The following is a 17,952-nucleotide window of genomic DNA, read 5'->3' on the forward strand; positions in this document are numbered from 1 at the left end:
GCCCCGTGTCAGGCTCTGTGCTCCGTGTGGAATCTGTTTCAGATTCTCTCTCCCTTGCACTCTCTCTCTCTCTCTCAAATGAATGAATAAAATCTTAAAAAAAAAAAAAAAGGAAGAAGAAGGAAGGGGGAAATTGTTGTACATGAAAAGTGATTTAAGAGACATATCTATTAATCAAATGCAAAGTGTAGAACTTCAGATCTTGGTTCAGACAAATGGACTATAAAATGACATTTTGGAAATGTTAGGCAAAACTGAATATGGAGGGGCACCTGGGTGGCTCAGTGGGTTAAGCCGCTGCCTGGGATCGAGTCCCACATCGGGCTCTCTGCTCAGCAGGGAGCCTGCTTCCCTTCCTCTCTCTCTGCCTGACTCTCCGACTACTTGTGATTTCTCTCTGTCAAATAAATAAATAAAATCTTTAAAAAAAAAAACCTGAATATGGATTGGGTATACATATTAGGAAATTATTGTAAAGGTGTGATAATGGTATTGTGGTTATGTTATAACCAAAGTATTTCGGCTAAAACGTTATGATGGCCTATTAGAGATTTACTTAAAAATACACTTGGGTGGAGGCAGGCAGCACCTGGCTGGCTCAGTCGGCTAAGATTCCGACTCTTGATTTTGGCTGGGGTCCCCATATCAGGGTCGTGGAATTGAGTGCTGCATGGAGCTCCACTCTCAGTGAGTTGTCTGCTCCAGATTCTCTCCCTTGTGCCCTGTCCCCACACCCCTGTGGTCACTCTCGCTTCTTTCTTTCACAAACAATTAAATCTTAAAAAAAAGTACACAGGGGTGGGGAAGGTTGTGGGAGAATAAGTGAAACAAGAATGATAAAATGTTGATAATAGTTGAAGCTAGGTGATGGACACCTGGGTTTTTTTTTTTATTATATCCCATTCCTTTTGTGTATGTTTGAAATTTTCCATAGAAGATTAAGAATAAATATTATAGGAAAGCCTGAATCTCTTTCCATTCCTAAATGTATGAAATAACTAGAAGAGAACATTTTTTTAAAGGTTTTTAAAAAAAATTTATTTGACAGACAGAGATCACAAGTAGACAGAGAGGCAGGCAGAGAGAGAGGAGGAACCAGGCTCCCCGCCAAGCAGAGAGCCCAATGCGGGGCTCGATCCCAGGACCCTGAGCCAAAGGCAGAGGCTTTAACCCACTGAGCCACCCAGGCACCCCTAGAAGAGAACATTCTTGCTGTAACTTTCAGAAGAAAGGATCAGGATTGGAAAGGCATCATTTAAAGCATAGATGGAGGAAGAGAGGCTCCAAGGGCAAGGAGGTAGAAGGAAAAGTGGTTTTGAGTGGTGTTGAAAAGCCAAGGAGGAACATAGTTTCAAGAAGGAAGGAGTATAAACTATATCAAATATTGCAGATGTCAAGGAGGATTAAAATGACTCTACTAGGCACAGAAAGTAGAAGGTCGCTCTTGACCATTGTAAGATCAGTTTCAGCGGAGATGAGAAGACAAATTTTCTAAAAAGCTTATCTTTGAAGGGGAGGAGAGATGAAGATGGTAATCCTTCTTTACCCTCCAAAGAAACTAGGGCATGTTTTTATGCTGAGGGGAAGTTGCCACTTGAGAGCAGTTGGCAATACAGGGGAAAAGAGGACTCACTGACAGAGTCCTCTTACTATGAGAAAGCATATTTGTAACAAGTTATATGTATAACCCACTGAAGTGGTTATCTTGTTTCACTGATCATAGCCAGTTTACTTCCCTCGTTTACTGTAACTTCCAATTGTTCTGGAGTACACTTTTACTCATAAGTCTCACACAGCAGATCTCTTTATCTCACTGCTTACCAGTTGAAGAAGCAAGACTTTTTTTTTTGGTAACTGCGCTTGAGGCACACCTTTTGGTTCCTGAATAAAACTGCTCTTTTTTTCCTCTAAACAAAAGTCTTCACCACAGAAATTTAGAAGCTCTCTTTCCTGCGTTAGGACTCGTAGGACTCTTCAGTTTATTTGCAGCTCCTGTTTCCAAAACTTACCATCACTCAACCTACTAAAGACATACACTGAAACTTCTCAAGAATTTGTCTCTTTCCTACCATTACCAACATGAGGGGTGGTTTAATCTGTATTCTCCTCTAATTACCGTTCCAGAAGTTCTTATAAGCCTTTAGAATCTCAAAAACTCAACTACGTACTGATGACACTGACCAATTTCCCTCTGAATTCCACGGAGTAGTTGAACCAAGGTAAGAACTGGATATCCTACATGCCAGGGCAAGCTTCTCATTCGCAGGATTATGGGGTGGGGGGCGCGGATATTTTGGAAGTGAGGACAGAGGAGAGCTGATAAACTCTTCTTTCGCAGATTTCAGGGAGAACTGAATGCACCTGATGCCAGCATGGCAGAAGAGTTAGACCGCCGAGCGCGGCCAAGCTAGACTAAGGCTGGGACTCAGGCGGGGTACCGGGAGACTCCGCCCAGTACAAGCACTCGCGCGCTCCCGTGAGAGCGCGCACGCGTACGCAGTACTGTCTCGCGCAGGGTCGGGCCTGTCAGGCGGGAAATCTCGCGAGATCGGAGACTGGGATGACTGTCGGGAGGAGGGGAGTGGTGTTGGGGAAGGGGGGGGGAAGCCTGGGCAGCGGCCGGGCTCTGTGGCTTCAGGGCTCGGAGAGAGAGAGGGAGGGTGGCAAAGATAGTGAGTCGGTGCCGCCGCCTGTCTGAGGAGAGAGGAGGGGTCCCGCTTGCCTGCGCCCTTCGAGGGCCGAGAGCGCGAGGCGCCCGCGAACCTCTGAGGCCTCCCGGCCCCTGGGGACCCCGCCCCGCCGCCGGCCGGCCGGCCCGCGGCCTCTCTTCCCTTTGTGAGCGCCCCCTTCCCAGGGGTGGTGGTGGTGGCGGAGAACTGTGCGTGGGCCCGCCGGCCGAGGGGCCGTGGCGGGGGACGAGAGGGCCTCGGCTGTGTGAGGACGGAAGGCGGCCGAGGCCCCGGCCGGTTCCCCCGAGGCGGCGGCAGCGGCTCCCAGCACTTCCCCGCGCCATCTTAGCTGAGCTCAATCTCTGAGGGCGCCTCCTCGACCCCGGTCGTCCCCTCGCCCCCTCCCCCCCCGCCCCTTGTCGCAGAGCTTGGGCTGGGCGGCTTGCTGGGGCTCAGGGGCGGGGGGGGCGGCGGTCGGTCGCCAGGCCCCCTCCTCCTTCTCCTCACTCCTCGCCCTCCAGCGTAGCGGCCACCCGAGCGCCGCAGGGGGCTGCGCCTGCCTACTCCGCCCCAGACCTGTCGGCGAAAGGGTAAGGGCACCTCTGCTTTGGGAAAGGGAGACATGGAGGGGGCGGGGAAATTCGGCCTACTCTGGCCTCTCGGTGAAGGGAGGTGGGGGTGGGGTAGGGAGGGAGACAAGGAGGGTCTGTGATTCTGTGGGTGGGGTGAAGAAGCTGGTGAGCTGGGCGCCCTCCCGTTTTGAGGGGCAAGAGCAATTACATTCCTCTTTCCTGAGGGTCACCGGAAGGGGTGGTGGAAGGGGATGTTTCGAGGAAGGTGTGGCTCTTTTGGGGAGACTGGGTTGCTGTGCACCCCTATTTAAAGGCGCGAGGTCCCTTTCCCTTCTGATCCTTCTGCTCCTCCCTCTCCTTTGTAGTGTCAGTATTCTTGGGAAGGGTAGCCTGCTGAGTGGCTTCCACCCCGGCTCAGGAAATCTATACTCGTATAGGGGTGATGGAAGCGTTTCTCTCCCCCTACCCTTCCCCCCTTCCCCATCCTTTAGTCTGCTGCAATGCTGCAGAAGTCCAAGGCAGTTTCTTCATACACAGGCCCTTGTATACACTGAAGGGAGGGGGAGCTGGAGAGGGAAGTAATGGCGCTTCCCTTGGAAAGGTTACCCTTTTCCCTTTGGTTTTAAATCGATAACAGTACGGGTTTATAGTCTTCCCCTGAGATCTGTCCCTGGGAAGTGTATCTATTCCTGTTGTTATTGTTGGGAGATACGGCCTCTCGAGAGGGACCTTGCCATGTTTGAACAGTTCTGATGTCTCTTCTCGCTCTCTTTTAAACACTAGATTGACATTTTTTTTGGTGAGGATGTTGGGTTTTCACTAGGATTCAAATAAAATAATTTTGTACTCTTTCTTGTCCCTTTCCTTTTCCTTTCTGTGACTTTAGTAGTTCTTGAAGAATTATGAAAGATTAATGCATACAGACAGGCCGTCTAATGGACATTTCTCCCTGAGCTGTGAATTTTTAGGGTTCATACCATTTTGTATAACATTAGAATTGGAATTTTCTAAAATGATTAGGATACAAACCTTCCTATAGGAATGCTTTTTTTTCCCTAAGGAAATGAGAGAACAGACACTAATTTGCCTAATTATGCTGTGATAGGATCTGTGTTATGTAGTCAATAAATCACTTTTTCACTTCTTTTGCTTCGTGTCAAATTGTTTAAAACAAATCATCTTATCTGTTTTACAGTAGTACTTGTTGGTTTTGTCCTTAGTAGAGTAGAAGTAAATAAAAATAAAAATTTTAACATTCTAGAAGTGTGTTGCCAAGTGCTTTTTGTGATCAGAGTAATCTTGAAGTTTGTTCAAACTTCTTTAAGTATTTAGATTTACTGATGAAGTGAGTTCAAAATGTTTCATATATGAATGTTCGAAGATTAATTTATTTTGTTTTTTGCAAAGCAACAAAGACTAATATATGTACAGATCTGGACTGTTTTGATATTTTACTCACAAGTTGTATTTGGTGTTTAAGCTTTGCTTAGTGGGTGACTTATTTTAAAATATTTCTGAATGTCATGTATACTTAATGTTCATCAGAGCTTTTTTCGTGTGTTTGTTGCATTTTGAAACCTGTTTCAAGACCGGGATTTAAAGATGTTAGTAGTGTTAGGCATTAATTTAATTTCTGTCCTCTAATTTCATGATTTTGATATTTCACTAATGGTATGTTAAGTCAATTTATTTTTTCTCGGAAAGTAGAATTCTTCTTGCTTTCTTTATTCCCTTTTTATTTTTATCTGAATTCATTTTGACTTAAACAGCACTTCTCATTTGAATCTTTATTTTGTGGCACAAAGCTGCATGTTGTGGTGTGTAGAGTTTCCCTTTACATGGGAAATTCTGCCATAAAGTCTAATTCTTTATGTTATGGTTTGTTGTTGATAATTCATATATACTAGTATGTATAAACCCAAGCATACTGCTCAGCAGAGAGTGACTGTTTTTGTCTTGGAAAGATGCATGCAGAGATTTGTCAATAAAGGCTACAGAGCTTAAGGGATGTAAAGAGAATATAAGTAAACTACTTGCCGTATTTCAAAATGCATGCTAGAACTAAGAGATACTCTTTTTTTTTTTTTCTTAAAGATTTTTATTTATTTATTTGACAGGCAGAGATCACATGTAGGCAGAGAGGCAGGCAGAGAGAGAGAGAGAGGAGGAGGAAGCAGGCTCTCCGCTGAGCAGAGAGCCTGATGTGGGGCTCCACAGGACCCTGAGATCATGACCTGAGCTGAAGGCAGAGGCTTTAACCCACTGAGCCACTCAGGTGCCCCTAGAACTAAGAGATACTCTTAAGGACAACTAAGAAGAAACCCTGTTTTCCATAGCTTGTAGGAATGCTAAAAGTGGTAAAATATGTTCTTTATCAGTTAGATAAATTCATTATTAGGGAAGAACTGCCTGAGGGTTATTTCAGCTGACCTTGATGCCACTCTTAGGATACTGAGAGCTGTTAAGTCTGGGTTTGATTGATTTCAGTTTAGTTTGGTACTTATGTTTCTAAATAGTTCACTACAAAATGGCAGTGTACATCACTTCCTGTTCTTTCACAACTGACTCTTTCTCTGGATTCCCTTTTAATGACTTAACTTTTGGCATTCTGATATCTGATGTGTTAATTTGGTTATAATTCTCATGTTTTATAAATGAAAGAATTCCTAAGAATCAACTGGGTTTAATAGCCTAAGATTATCTTGACAGTAACTAAACTTCCTTGCAAAACTGAAGGATAGTTTCTCAAACATATTTGAACTATGAGAGGTTTTAAAGAAATGTAACAGTGTACAGGACCAAAAATATGAGTGAACTGAATGGAAGATAATTACTGTATTTTCTATAATACAGATTTGGGAAGAACTGTGGATATGGCAATTAATTGATTATGTTTTAATATTAAGTGGGCTTTCTGTATATCAAGGCACATGCATATTTGGTCCCATGTTATGATGCAATTCCATTAATAGAAAAGAAGCTGACCAGAAAGACGAGGTGCTCTTTAAAAATTTTAATTAATTAATCAATTACTTTAAAAGTGGGCTCCACACAGAGCCCAACATGGGGCTTGAACTAATGACCCTGAGATAAAGACCTGAGCCTGAGATCAAGAGTCTGACAGCCAACTGAGGCACCCCAAGACTGGATGCTGTTATCTAAACATAAAGAGTATACTTTATTTTAGTAATTTGCTGGCACTTAGTGGATATAAATACTTAGTAAATCCAGAAATTATCTAGGGGCCAGCTGTTGGCATTGAAAGTAGATTTTAGATTAGTCTGTTATTCACATTACCTGGAGATAGATTCTGTTTTTTGTTTGACTGATCTGTGTATTAAAATCAGTTAATTTTTTCTTTGTATCCCTTTTGGTTATCAATAGTGTCTGTTATAATAATTGCATTCATACTAATCTAGCCTATTAAAGGAGTTTTTTGGCATGTATTAGCTGTTGTTCAGGTCAGGATCATATATGAATGAGTCTTTTCTGAAAAGTTTTATTTCTGTAGTCGAATCTTGAATAAAATTGAAATTGTTCTGTTAAAGGGAGGGCCAGCGTTATGTTTGTCTGCCTTTAGGTTTCTACATTTGTTCGTGGCTAGATTATTTTTTTATATTCTTTAAGATTTCAAATTCTAAGATGTAAGTGAAAAAGATATAAACCTGTATTATTTCATTCCATTACATTTCATTTTTAGATTAAAGTATTTTAATATTTACTCTAATATTTAAACACAGCTACCCTTTTTTTTTTTTTTGAGTTTTATTTTTTATGTAAGCTATAGGCTGAAAGAGGGATTTGAACTCATGACCCCAAGATCAAGAGTTGCATACTCTACCGACTAAGCCAGCCAGGTGCCTCTAAACATAACTACTTTTTTTTTTTTTTTTTTAAGACTTGATTTATTTATTTGACAGAGTGGACACAAGCAGATGGAGTGGCAGAGGGAGAGAAGGGAAGCAGGTTTCCCCACTAAGCAGGAAACCCTTACTCCGGGCTCCGAGTATGGTCTCAGGCTCCCCTCCCAGGGCCCTGAGACCATAACCTGAGCCAAGGCAGACGTTTTTAACCAACAGAGCCACCCAGGTGCCCCAAATATAACTACCTTTAATTGGCCTCTAACTTACCTTTAAAGTTGAGAAGGGGCTGATTTTTCCTTTCAATAAACTTATTCAGTATCATAGTGTTATGCAGATTTAGAAGTAGATGAATTAATTCCATTTTAAAAGATATGCACAATTTAGTTTCTTTTTTCTTTTCTTTTTTTTTTTTTTTAAGATTTTATTTATTTATTTGACAGAGATCACAAGTAGGCAGAGAGAGGAAGGGAAGCAGGCTTCCTGCTGAGCAGAGAGGACCAACCCCCCCCACCCCCCTGGTGCAGGGCTCGATCCCAAGACCCTGGGATCATGACCTGAGCTGAAGACAGAGGTTTTAACCCACAGAGCCACCCAGGTGCCCTCCCCCCTTTTTTAAAAAAAGATTTTATTTATTTATTTGACAGGCAGAGAGGCAGGCAGAGAGAGAGGAGGAAGCAGCCTCCCTGCTGAGCAGGGAGCCTGACACGGGGCTCTATCCCAGCACCCTGGGATCATGACCTGAGCTGAAAGCAGAGGCTTTAACCCACTGAGCCACTCAGGCGCCCCCACAATTTAGTTTCTGAGAGAAGCACTGACAAGTAATGGAATGGAACAAAATATTCTGATTTGCAGCCACTAATAATAATAGAACTGGCACTTAATATTATTATCTTAATTTCACCATTTATTAGTTGTGTAACTTTATGTAACTTTTTAAAGACTTTCCTCACCTCTAAAATGAAGATAGTACTTTATAAGATTTTTAGGTGTAAATGGGATGATCTTAAGTACTTAACATATTGCCTGATACATAGTAAGCTGTCAGTAAGTTGTTGCCTATCACATTAGCACTAGCTACTTAGTAAATGTTTACAAATGGAGTCTATTATTTAAGACTGAAGTACATTCCATAATTTTGATTTGGATTAATACATTTGGAGCTCAAAATATATTTTTGAAAGAAATGATTAGAATTTCTGATCAAGAGTAGCTTACAAACTTTGTACCTATTGCGGACTATATAGTCTGCAATAGATTTTCTTTTTTCCTTGTGGATAAAGCCTGTCCTAAAGAACAAAATTTTCTTTACCTTTGGTTCTTGATTTTTATATTTAAGAGTCAGTTGATGTCACTCTTCTTCCTGGAACTTTTTTCACCTTCCTTGCTTTGAAGGCATCCAAAGTACTCCTGCTCTCCTAGACTTGTTTTTATAGGTATCCTTTGTGTGTCCTTACCATGAAGTGCTTTGTATTCCACAATGCGTTAATTAACAAAATTTAAGGGATGATCATATGCCAGTAAGACATAATCCCTGCCCTGGAGGAATTCTGTCTTTTCATTTTTTCTACCTCTTGAATATTTTCTTGAAGTAGGAAAGTAAGAACTCCAATGGTTGTCAGTTCCTCTGACCCAGTGCTTTTCAGACTTTAGGTTGTGACTTATTAATGGCTTGTGAATTCAGTTTAGTGGGTCACAAAAACAATTTTTTTTAATGAAAAATAGTGGGGTGCCTGGGTGGCTTAGTTGTTGGGCATCTGCCTTCTGCTCGGGTCGTGGTCCTTGGATCCTGGGATCAAGCCCTTCATTTGGCTCCCTGCTCCTCCGGAAGCCTGCTTGTAAGTTCCCTCTCTCACTGTGTCTTTCTCCATCAAATAAATAAATAAATAAAATCTTTTAAAAAATGAAAAGTAGTATGAAATAACAATGTGATATGTAAGGGTTAGCATTCTAAAGAGAGACTTTTGTTGTTGTTGTTGTTGTTGTATTTTTGTGTGTTCTGGATACACAGTTAAATTTTCTTGAAATTTCTTTTTCAAATCCTCCTTTTTACTTTTTGTTTATTTATTTATTTATTATAGTAATCTCTACATCTGTTGTGGGGCCCGAACTCACAGTCCCAAGTCATGCTTTACTGCTGAGCCAGCTGGGCACTGCAGCATCCTTTTTTCTTCAAATGTCTCTGAAGTATGATATTCTTGTTTGTTTGTTTGTTTTTCTTCCAGTAAGTCTACTTTTAGTCCCTCCGATTCTATTCTCTAGTCTGTTTGGTAGTTATGTTATACATATTTACCTTTTTTAGGCCTCAGCCCTTGTTAGAGAACTGAGGACTCTGTCTTAAAGATCCTGGGTAGAGGGATGCCTGGGTGGCTCAGTCAGTTAGACATCTGTCGTCTGCACAGGTCATGATCCAGGGTCCTGGGATCAAGTCCTGTATAGGGCTCCTTGCTCATTGGGGAGCTGCTGCAGCCTGTGCTTGTGCTTGATCTCTTGCTCTCTGACAAATTTAAAAAAAAAAAAAAGGATCCTGGTTAGGGTGCCAGCAATTTTTGCTGTGATGGTAACTTGGGTTTTTTATATTGATTTTTATATTGGGGAACCTGTGTTATCATATACCTGGAGTTGTATATCCTCTGTCTATGAGTACAGTTTCTTAGGAGTCTCAGAATTTATTTTTTGGGCACCTGGGTGGCTCAGTTGGTTAAGTGTTGGGCTTTTGATTTCAGCTGAGGTCATGATCTCAGCGTCCTGGGTTGGACCCCGATTTTGGGCTCCATGCTCAGTGGGGAATCTTCTTCTCTCCCTTTGTGCCTCCCCCAGCTCATGCTCACTCATTTGCTCGCTCTGTCTTTCTAAAATCTTTAAAGATTTTATTTATTTGACAGACCGAGATCACAAGTAGGCAGAGAGGCAGGCAGAGAGAGGAGGAGGCAGGCTCTCCACGGAACAGAGAGCCCGATGTGGGGCTTGATCCCAGGACCCTGGGATGATGACCTGAGCTGAAGGCAGAGGCTTTAACCCACTGAGCCACCCAGGCGCCCCCCAAAAATTATTTTTTTAAAAAGGAAAACTTTATTTGAGAAAATGTCTTTTATTTTTATTTGGGCTATATGTGGATTTTAAAAATATTGCAACATATTTTAATAGGATTTACAAGGTGACTTTAAATATATTAAATAACTACATTAAGTATATTTTTAAAATTTGTGTGCTTCAGTACATGATATCTAACATATTCTTGTATTTTGGTTGATGTTTTGAGTCCAATTGTAGTGGTTAAGAGTTTCTAGTTCATATATATTTTTTAAGATTTTATTAATTTATTTGACAGAGAGAGAGAGACAGCAAGAGAGGGAATACAACTTTGGGGGGGGGGTGTGGGAGAGGCAGAAGCATGCTTCCCGAGCAGCAGGGAGCTACGTGGGGCTTAATCCCAGGACCCTGGGACCATGACTTGAGATGAAGGCAGATGCTTTAATGACTGAGCCACTCAGGAGCCCCTTTAGTTTGTATTTTTGATTGATATCTTCAAATTTATTTCCACTGAGATTGAGATCAGAAAAAGTTGATGAATAGCATTTACTAAACAGTTAGGTCAAGGTTTTTCACTTAAGAAATTTAGTGTCACTCAAAATTGAGAGAGCTTTCTCTTTGCTGAAAGCATGCATGTTCTTGTAAAATTATTTATTTACCTGTAACTGTACTTGATAACTGTACTTGATAAGCTGAAACTTTACTCTTTATTGTTGTATAGGAACTCTGTATAGTGCAGTGTTTGAATAATTTCATGCTGTGTATATGGTAGATGATGACTGTGATGTATGGACCATCACATTATAGGAGTATGGTATTTGTTTTGTTTTCTTTGGAATTCAAGGGGGTTCTGAGTCCCAGAGGATCAATATAACATGCTCATTTTCAGGTTCTTTACCTTTTGGGCGGGGGAAGGTCATAGGGAGCGGGAGAGAGAAAATCTTAAGCTGGCTGTGGCCAGATGCAGGGCTCAGTCTCACAACCGTGAGATGACCTGAGCTGAAATCAAGAGTTGAATGAATGCTTACTGAGCCACCCTGGTGTTGCTCAGATTCTTTACTTTGACATGTAGTTGTTGGTGCTAATTTTTCCATTATCTAGAAAAGCAGAAATAATTTGAAAATAGAGTAATGAAAAGATCCTTCCTTTTCTTTTCAGTTTAAGTACTAACAAATATTTTTGTGTATTATGTGTGAATGTTCAATTCTATAAAATAATGCTTTAAAACTTAAGAGTAAAGGGATTTTAGGAAGGAAAAGATGTGAGAATTTTCTGTTTAGGAAAGAAATGTCCTGTAATAAACTTGGTTATTAACAATGGAAAGTATACGGGGCGCCTGGGTGGCTCAGTGGGTTAAGCCGCTGCCTTTGGTTTAGGTCATGATCCTGTCAGGGTCCTGGGATCGAGTCCCACATCGGGCTCTCTGCTCGGCAGGGAGCCTCCTTCCCTCTCACTCTCTCTGCCTGCCTCTCTGCCTACCTGTGATCTCTGTCAAATAAATAAATAAAATCTTTAAAAAAAATTCTATAAAATAATGCTTTAAAACTTTAGAGTAAAGGGATTTTAGGAGGGAAAAGATGTGAGAATTTTCTGTTTAGGAAAGAAATGTCCTGTAATAAACTTGGTTATTAACAATGGAAAGTATACGGGGCGCCTGGGTGGCTCAGTGGGTTAAGACTTCGGCTCAGGTCATGATCCTCAGGGTCCAGGGATCGAGCCCCGTGTCGGGCTCTCTGCTCGGCAGGGTGCCTGCTTCCTCCTCTCTCTCTCCCTGCTTGTGATCTTTCTCTGTCAAATGAATAAATAAAATCTTAAAAAAAAAAAATAGAAAGGATAGAATCTGGATATGTTTTTGTTTACATGACATTTTGCTTGAACTAATTATACATAAACATACAAATGTATAGTAAACTGATTGGAGAGAACCACTGTGTTCAAGAATAGCATGGCTTCTGGGGCACCTGGGTGGCTCAGTGGGTTAAGCTGCTGCCTTCGGCTCAGGTCATGATCTCAGGGTCCTGGGATCGAGTCCCGCATCGGGCTCTCTGCTCAGCGGGGAGCCTGCTTCCTTCTCTCTCTCTCTCTCTCTGCCTGCCTCTCTGCCTACTTGTGATCTCTCTGTCAAATAAATAAATAAAATCTTTAAAAAAAAAAAAAGAATAGCATGGCTTGGAAGAAAATAAAAATACTGATATATGAATTTTGTTTTTGTAATAATGTATTAGGTAATTCCATAAGTTAGAAGAATAATTTTTTTTAGGATTTTGTTTATTTATTTGACAGAGATCACAAGTAGGCAGAGAGGCAGGCAGAGAAAGAGAGAGAGAGGAGAAGCAGACTCCCTACTGAGCAGAGAGCCGGATGCAGGGCTTAGTCCCAGGACCCTGGGATCAGGACCTGAGCCGAAGGCAGAGGCTTTAACCCACTGAGCCAGCCAGGTGCCTCTAGAAGAATAACTTTTATAAAAGTTTATTACTTAGTGAAAGATGTTATTCCAAAATCCTAAACAATGGATTGTTACCAGATGAATTTTTTCTTTCTCTGGCTGAATACATATACAGTAGATGATGTTTACTATTTAATAAGTAAATAAGGGTGGTGGGGGTTTCTTGGTTTATATTTTACTTTGATTTTGCATTTAGTAGTTTTAGTATTGGAATTGAATTTGATTTTGTGCCTGTAAGGAGGACCAAATGTGATTTTTGAAAAAACATTTTTTTAAATCAACAGGAATGGACCTACTTTGAAAGTTGTATGTTTTGAGAACTTTAGATAGGAATCAAAAAACTTTTCTTTATCAGATTTGAAATGTAGATATTTTGTTTTATTCTTTTTTAAGATTTTTTTTTTTTTTTTTTTTTTTTGACAGACAGAGATCACAAGTAGGCAGAGAGGCAGGCGGGGGGCGGGGAGTAGGCTCACTGCTGAGCAGAGAGCCTGATGTGGGGCTCAATCCTAGGACCCTGGGATCATGACCTGAGCTAAAGACAGAGGCTTTAACCCACTGAGCCACTTAGGCTCCCTGAAATGTAGATATTTTAATAATGTGTAATTCTTTAAAAGTTTTGGATAATGCTGTTGGATAATTACCCTCGATATTTTACTCTAAACAGCTAAATTTAACAGGTATCTAGTTAATTTAAACGTCTTGGAAGTACAGATTTTCATTTAGCCCTCCAAGTGATGGTGTGGAATATATTAGGGTATGAATGGTGAAAGATACACCAGAAATATGTTTTGTGATGGTCTTTGAGGTGGTACAGCCAGTCATTAAGAATAAAATGATTCTGGGGCACCTGGGTGGCTCAGTGGGTTAAAGTCTCTGCCTTCGGCTCAGGTCGTGATCCCAGGGTCCTGGGATTGAGCCCCACATCGGGCTCTCTGCTCCGCGGGGAGCCTGCTTCCTCCTTTCTGCCTGCCTCTCTGCCTACCTGTGATCTCTGTCTGTTAAATACATAAAAAATCTTTAAAAAAAATAAATAAAATGATTCTATTTTTGAGATATGAAATGTTCATTAAGTAACAAAAAATATACTTTTGACAATTTGTTAAGGTACACTATTATTCTACTAAATTATATTGGATTAGAGTTAAGTGGAATGGTATCCCAAAATTTAGTATCCATTATTTTACTCTACCTTATTCGGGTGGCACTGTGATATGAAATTAAAACATTCTTTGAAAGTGTTCTTTTTTTTTTAATGCTCTTGAAGCATAGTCATTAAAATGGAAATCAATTTCAGTTTAATACTTTTGATATATTCAGGTTATAACTTAAGTTTTATTGATGTATCTATGAAAACACCAAATCAAAATACTAATTGATGAAATTTGAATTTAAACTACCAGAATAGGGTGCCTGGCTGACTCAGTCTGTAGAGCATGCAACTCTTATTCTCAGGGTCATGAGTTCGAGCCCCACCTTGGGCGTTGATCCTACTATAAATAAATAAGTAAGTAAATATCTTTGGAAGAAAAAAATAAAGACTACCAGTTTAGCCAGTAAACTGTGTAGTTTTAGCTTTATCTTAACCAAAAGGAGATTCAGTAATAACACATGTATTTATTATAGATATTTGAGTCCTAAATTCTAGGCACTCTGCTGATCATAATGACATCTATTTATCATACATTTTGAGTGCTGTTTGCTAAGTACTGTGCCAGGATTCAAAAAAACAAGTAAGGCTTGATCTTTCGTTGTTTAGTTTAGTAGGGATACAGACTTGGAAATAAGTACATATGATAATGCAGTGCAAGATTTCTCAACCATGGCAGTATTGACATTTTAGGGAGGATAATTAATTGTTATGGGGATCTGTGCTGTGAATAGGATATTTTGGAGCATTTCTGGCCTTACCAATTAGACGCCAGTAGCACTCTCTCTCTCTGCCCTGTGACAATCAAAACTGTCTACATTCATTGCCAAATGTCCCTGGCAATGAATTATGTCTCATTGAGACCCACTGGTGTAATGAATGCTAAGGTTATGGGAAGTAGAATGTACAAGAATTGTTGTAGCTGGGGCGCCTGGGTGGCTCAGTGGGTTAAGCCGCTGCCTTCGGCTCAGGTCATGATCTCAGGGTCCTGGGATCGAGTCCCGCATCGGGCTCTCTGCTCAGCAGGGAGCCTGCTTCCTCCTCTCTCTCTGCCTGCCTCTATGCCTACTTGTGATCTCTCTCTCTCTGTCAAATAAATAAATAAATCTTAAAAAAAAAAAAAAAAGAATTGTTGTAGCACAAGTGAAGGTAGAGTTAAGTGATATTTAGGTGGAATGATCCCCAAGGGAATGAGATTTTATGTAGGTCTTGAAGAAAAGTAAAGTGGAAAGGATATTAAATACCTGAGATCATGAAAGATCAATATCTAAGAGGGTGATTACTAATGGTTTGTGACTATAGGTTATTTATGTGGTTTGGGGTGGATATTTGGTAAAATGAAGGTGAAAAGTTACTTTGGGGTCATCTTATTTACTTCTTTTTAACTAATTGAGACATAATTAGTATAGCATATTAAGTATAAGCTTGTTGAATTTTTGTAGATGTATACAGTCATGTAACCACCATGCAGAACACTGCAGAATACCACAGAACATTACTAGCACTTCTTATACTTTTTCTTCTTTCTTTCTTTCCTTTTTTTTTTTTTTTTAAGATTTTATTTATTTATTTGACAGAGAGGCACACAGTGAGAGAGAGAACACAAGTAGGGGGAGTGGGGGAGGGAGAAGCAGGCCTCCTGCTAAGCAAGGGAGCCTAATGTGGGTCTCGATCCTGGGATCATGACCTGAAGGTAGACACTGAACGACTGAGCCACCCAGGTGCTCCCTTAACAGTTATTTCCTCAAGGGTCATTTTTGCTGTGCTCGTAACTGATATGAAAATAATATAAAAGCAAATGTGTGATAGGATTATGTTTTAAAAAGATTACTCTGGGGGCACCTGGGTGGCTCAGTGGTTTAAGCTTCTGCCTTTGGCTCAGGTCATGATCTCAGAGTCCTGGGATCGAGCCCCACAGGGCTCTCTGCTAGTGGGGAGCCTGCTTCCCCCCCACCTCTGCCTGCCTCTCTGCCTCCTTGCGATCTCTGTCAGATAAATTTTAAAAATCTTTAAAAAAAAAAAAAGATTACTCTGGAGATACAGAGAATAAATGGTAAGAGGTTGTATATAGAGATGTAGAGAGACTGGTTAGAAGGTCTAAGGGGGAGAGCTGATATGATGGATTTGAGAGAGATTAAAACAAATTGATGGGGTTGGGGTATACTAGAGGTAGGGGAAAAGATAAGTTGAGGATGACTTGGTTTGTAAGCAAATAAGCAAAATATAATAATTTTGGCTTTGGTTGTATTTGTCAGGAGAGACCAGGTAGTGTTATGGTAACAGTTCAAAAATGTTAGTGGCTTTTAAGAGGACATATTTTTTGCTTGACACGCTGTAGGTATATGGTGGGTTGTGGGGGATTCTGCTTGTTCTTGCTCTGCAGGGTCTCAGATTGATGGAGGCTCGCTCTCAACACATGATTCCGTGATCTTCATGGTAATAGAAAGGAGACTGTTGCTAATAACTTACTGGTTCTTAAAGTGTCTAGAAGAGGGTCCTGTCATTTTGGCTTATTAAATTCATTGGCCAAAGCAAGTCTTACGGTCTTAATAGATTTCACAGAAGGGTTGAGGAATTGCAGTCTTACTGTGTGTTCTGAAGAGAACTGAAATGTTTCAGCCATAGTGAGTATTTGTTGAATTATATATGTTATATATGTTGAATTATAGCTTATTTAGTCTTTTAAAAAGTGAATTATGTTAGGGTGCTTGGGTGGCTCATTTGTTAAGTGTCTGCCTTAGGCTCCAATCATGGGTCCTGGGATCAAGCCCTGCGTCAGGCTCTCTGCTCAGCGGGAAGCCTGCTTCTCTCTCCCCCACTCTGTCTGCTTGTGTGCCTTCTCTCGCTGTGTCTCTCTCTGTCAAATAAATAAGTAAAATCTTAAAAAAAAAAAAAAAGTTGCATGCTATACAGACTGAGCCCTGAGCCAGCAAGTTGCCCCAAAAGCTGCTATTTCGTATTCATTCATTCTTTTTTTTTTTTTTTTTTTTACTATCTTCTTATATCTGCCTATATCATAATAGAGTTATTATTAGGATTTGAGTGTGAAATTTTTATCAGTTCTTTGTACATGAAATACTACTGTATGTGATTTATTTTTCTGTTGCTCTTCCCTAGTGAGAATTTCCTTTCAGGTATAGGAATTGCTAGTCTTGGGGCATGTTGGTAATTAGAATAAGAGGAAGTCTGGCTGTTGGGAATAGAAAAGTCAAAGTAGAAGACTTGAGGCAGGATTTTGTAAGAAAACTTTAGGAAAGATTAAAGGAAACAAATCTGATATGTAAAACTGTCTTCCTGTCTCTGCTGAGGGAAGGAGAGATCTTACCTTTGGGAGTCTAACAGTACTTTGACTTGAAGTTAATGGGCAGAGCCAAGGCTCTCTATGATGGGAAAGGCCTGTGAGAAGTCAGTCAAAAGCATTTCTGTCATACAAGCTATCCATGCATCTTGGGACTATGGGTGTCTTTGGGAAGTCATAAGCTTCTGCTTTAAAATCAGAAGGGCCTTAATGGGAAAAAAGTTTAATTATTTAGAATAAGTTAAAACTGTACTTGATATAAAATTCATAATATTCAATAAGATATACCATAAAAAGTAAGTTATCCTCCAATGTCTAACCCCTTCCCACACTGTACCCCAATTTCTTGTGTATCCTTTCAAAGGTACTTGGTATTAATTTGAATGGTGGATTAGGCATCAGGGGAAAACCCTCCTAATGTGTGTCTGCAGAAAAGTAGTACATGTTTATAAGCACTTCAAAAACTCTAAGGAAAGAAAAATTTATAGTTAATGGTCTCTATCTAGCTGGTTCAGTTGGTAGAGCATGTGACTCTGGATCTTGGGCTTGTAAGTTCGAGGCGGACGTTGGGTATAGAAATTACTTAAAAATAAATCTTAAAAATAGAAAAATTTATAGTTAGTAAATTAATTGTGTGGTACACATTAAAAATTTAGGATATGTAAATGTTATTGGTATTCTCTTAGTAATTTAGTGTGTGCAAAAACATGCAAAAAAATTTCTAAGAGCATAAATCTACTGGTGATCTTGGTCTTTTCTGACCCTGTTTTCTTTTTTAATATTTCAAGTGCCTAAAATAACATTAATTCATTAGGTTGATTTTCAGGGAGCAGGACTTTGAGCTTAGAGAGAGCCTGTATCCCTGTTTGCAAAATACTGTGTTAAATGCTAGGGGAAATAAAAGGTGTTCATGAAAGACATACT

The 17,952-nt window shown here is 40.3% G+C and overlaps 1 protein-coding gene across 4 annotated transcripts in view; it reads left to right on the plus strand.

The window, feature by feature from the left end:
- The first annotated feature begins 2,582 nt into the window (after positions 1-2,582).
- The window catches only part of TAOK1 (TAO kinase 1), a 175,277-nt gene continuing 159,907 nt past the window's right edge, over positions 2,583-17,952 (plus strand). For all 4 annotated transcript variants that reach the window (XM_059148070.1, XM_059148071.1, XM_059148069.1 and 1 more), the window contains exon 1: positions 2,583-3,259. The gene's annotated coding sequence lies outside the window, so the exon portion shown is untranslated. The remainder of the gene's footprint in view (positions 3,260-17,952) is intronic.

This window comes from Mustela lutreola, chromosome 15, assembly GCF_030435805.1.
Source record: "Mustela lutreola isolate mMusLut2 chromosome 15, mMusLut2.pri, whole genome shotgun sequence".
NCBI classification, from domain to species: Eukaryota; Metazoa; Chordata; class Mammalia; order Carnivora; family Mustelidae; genus Mustela; species Mustela lutreola.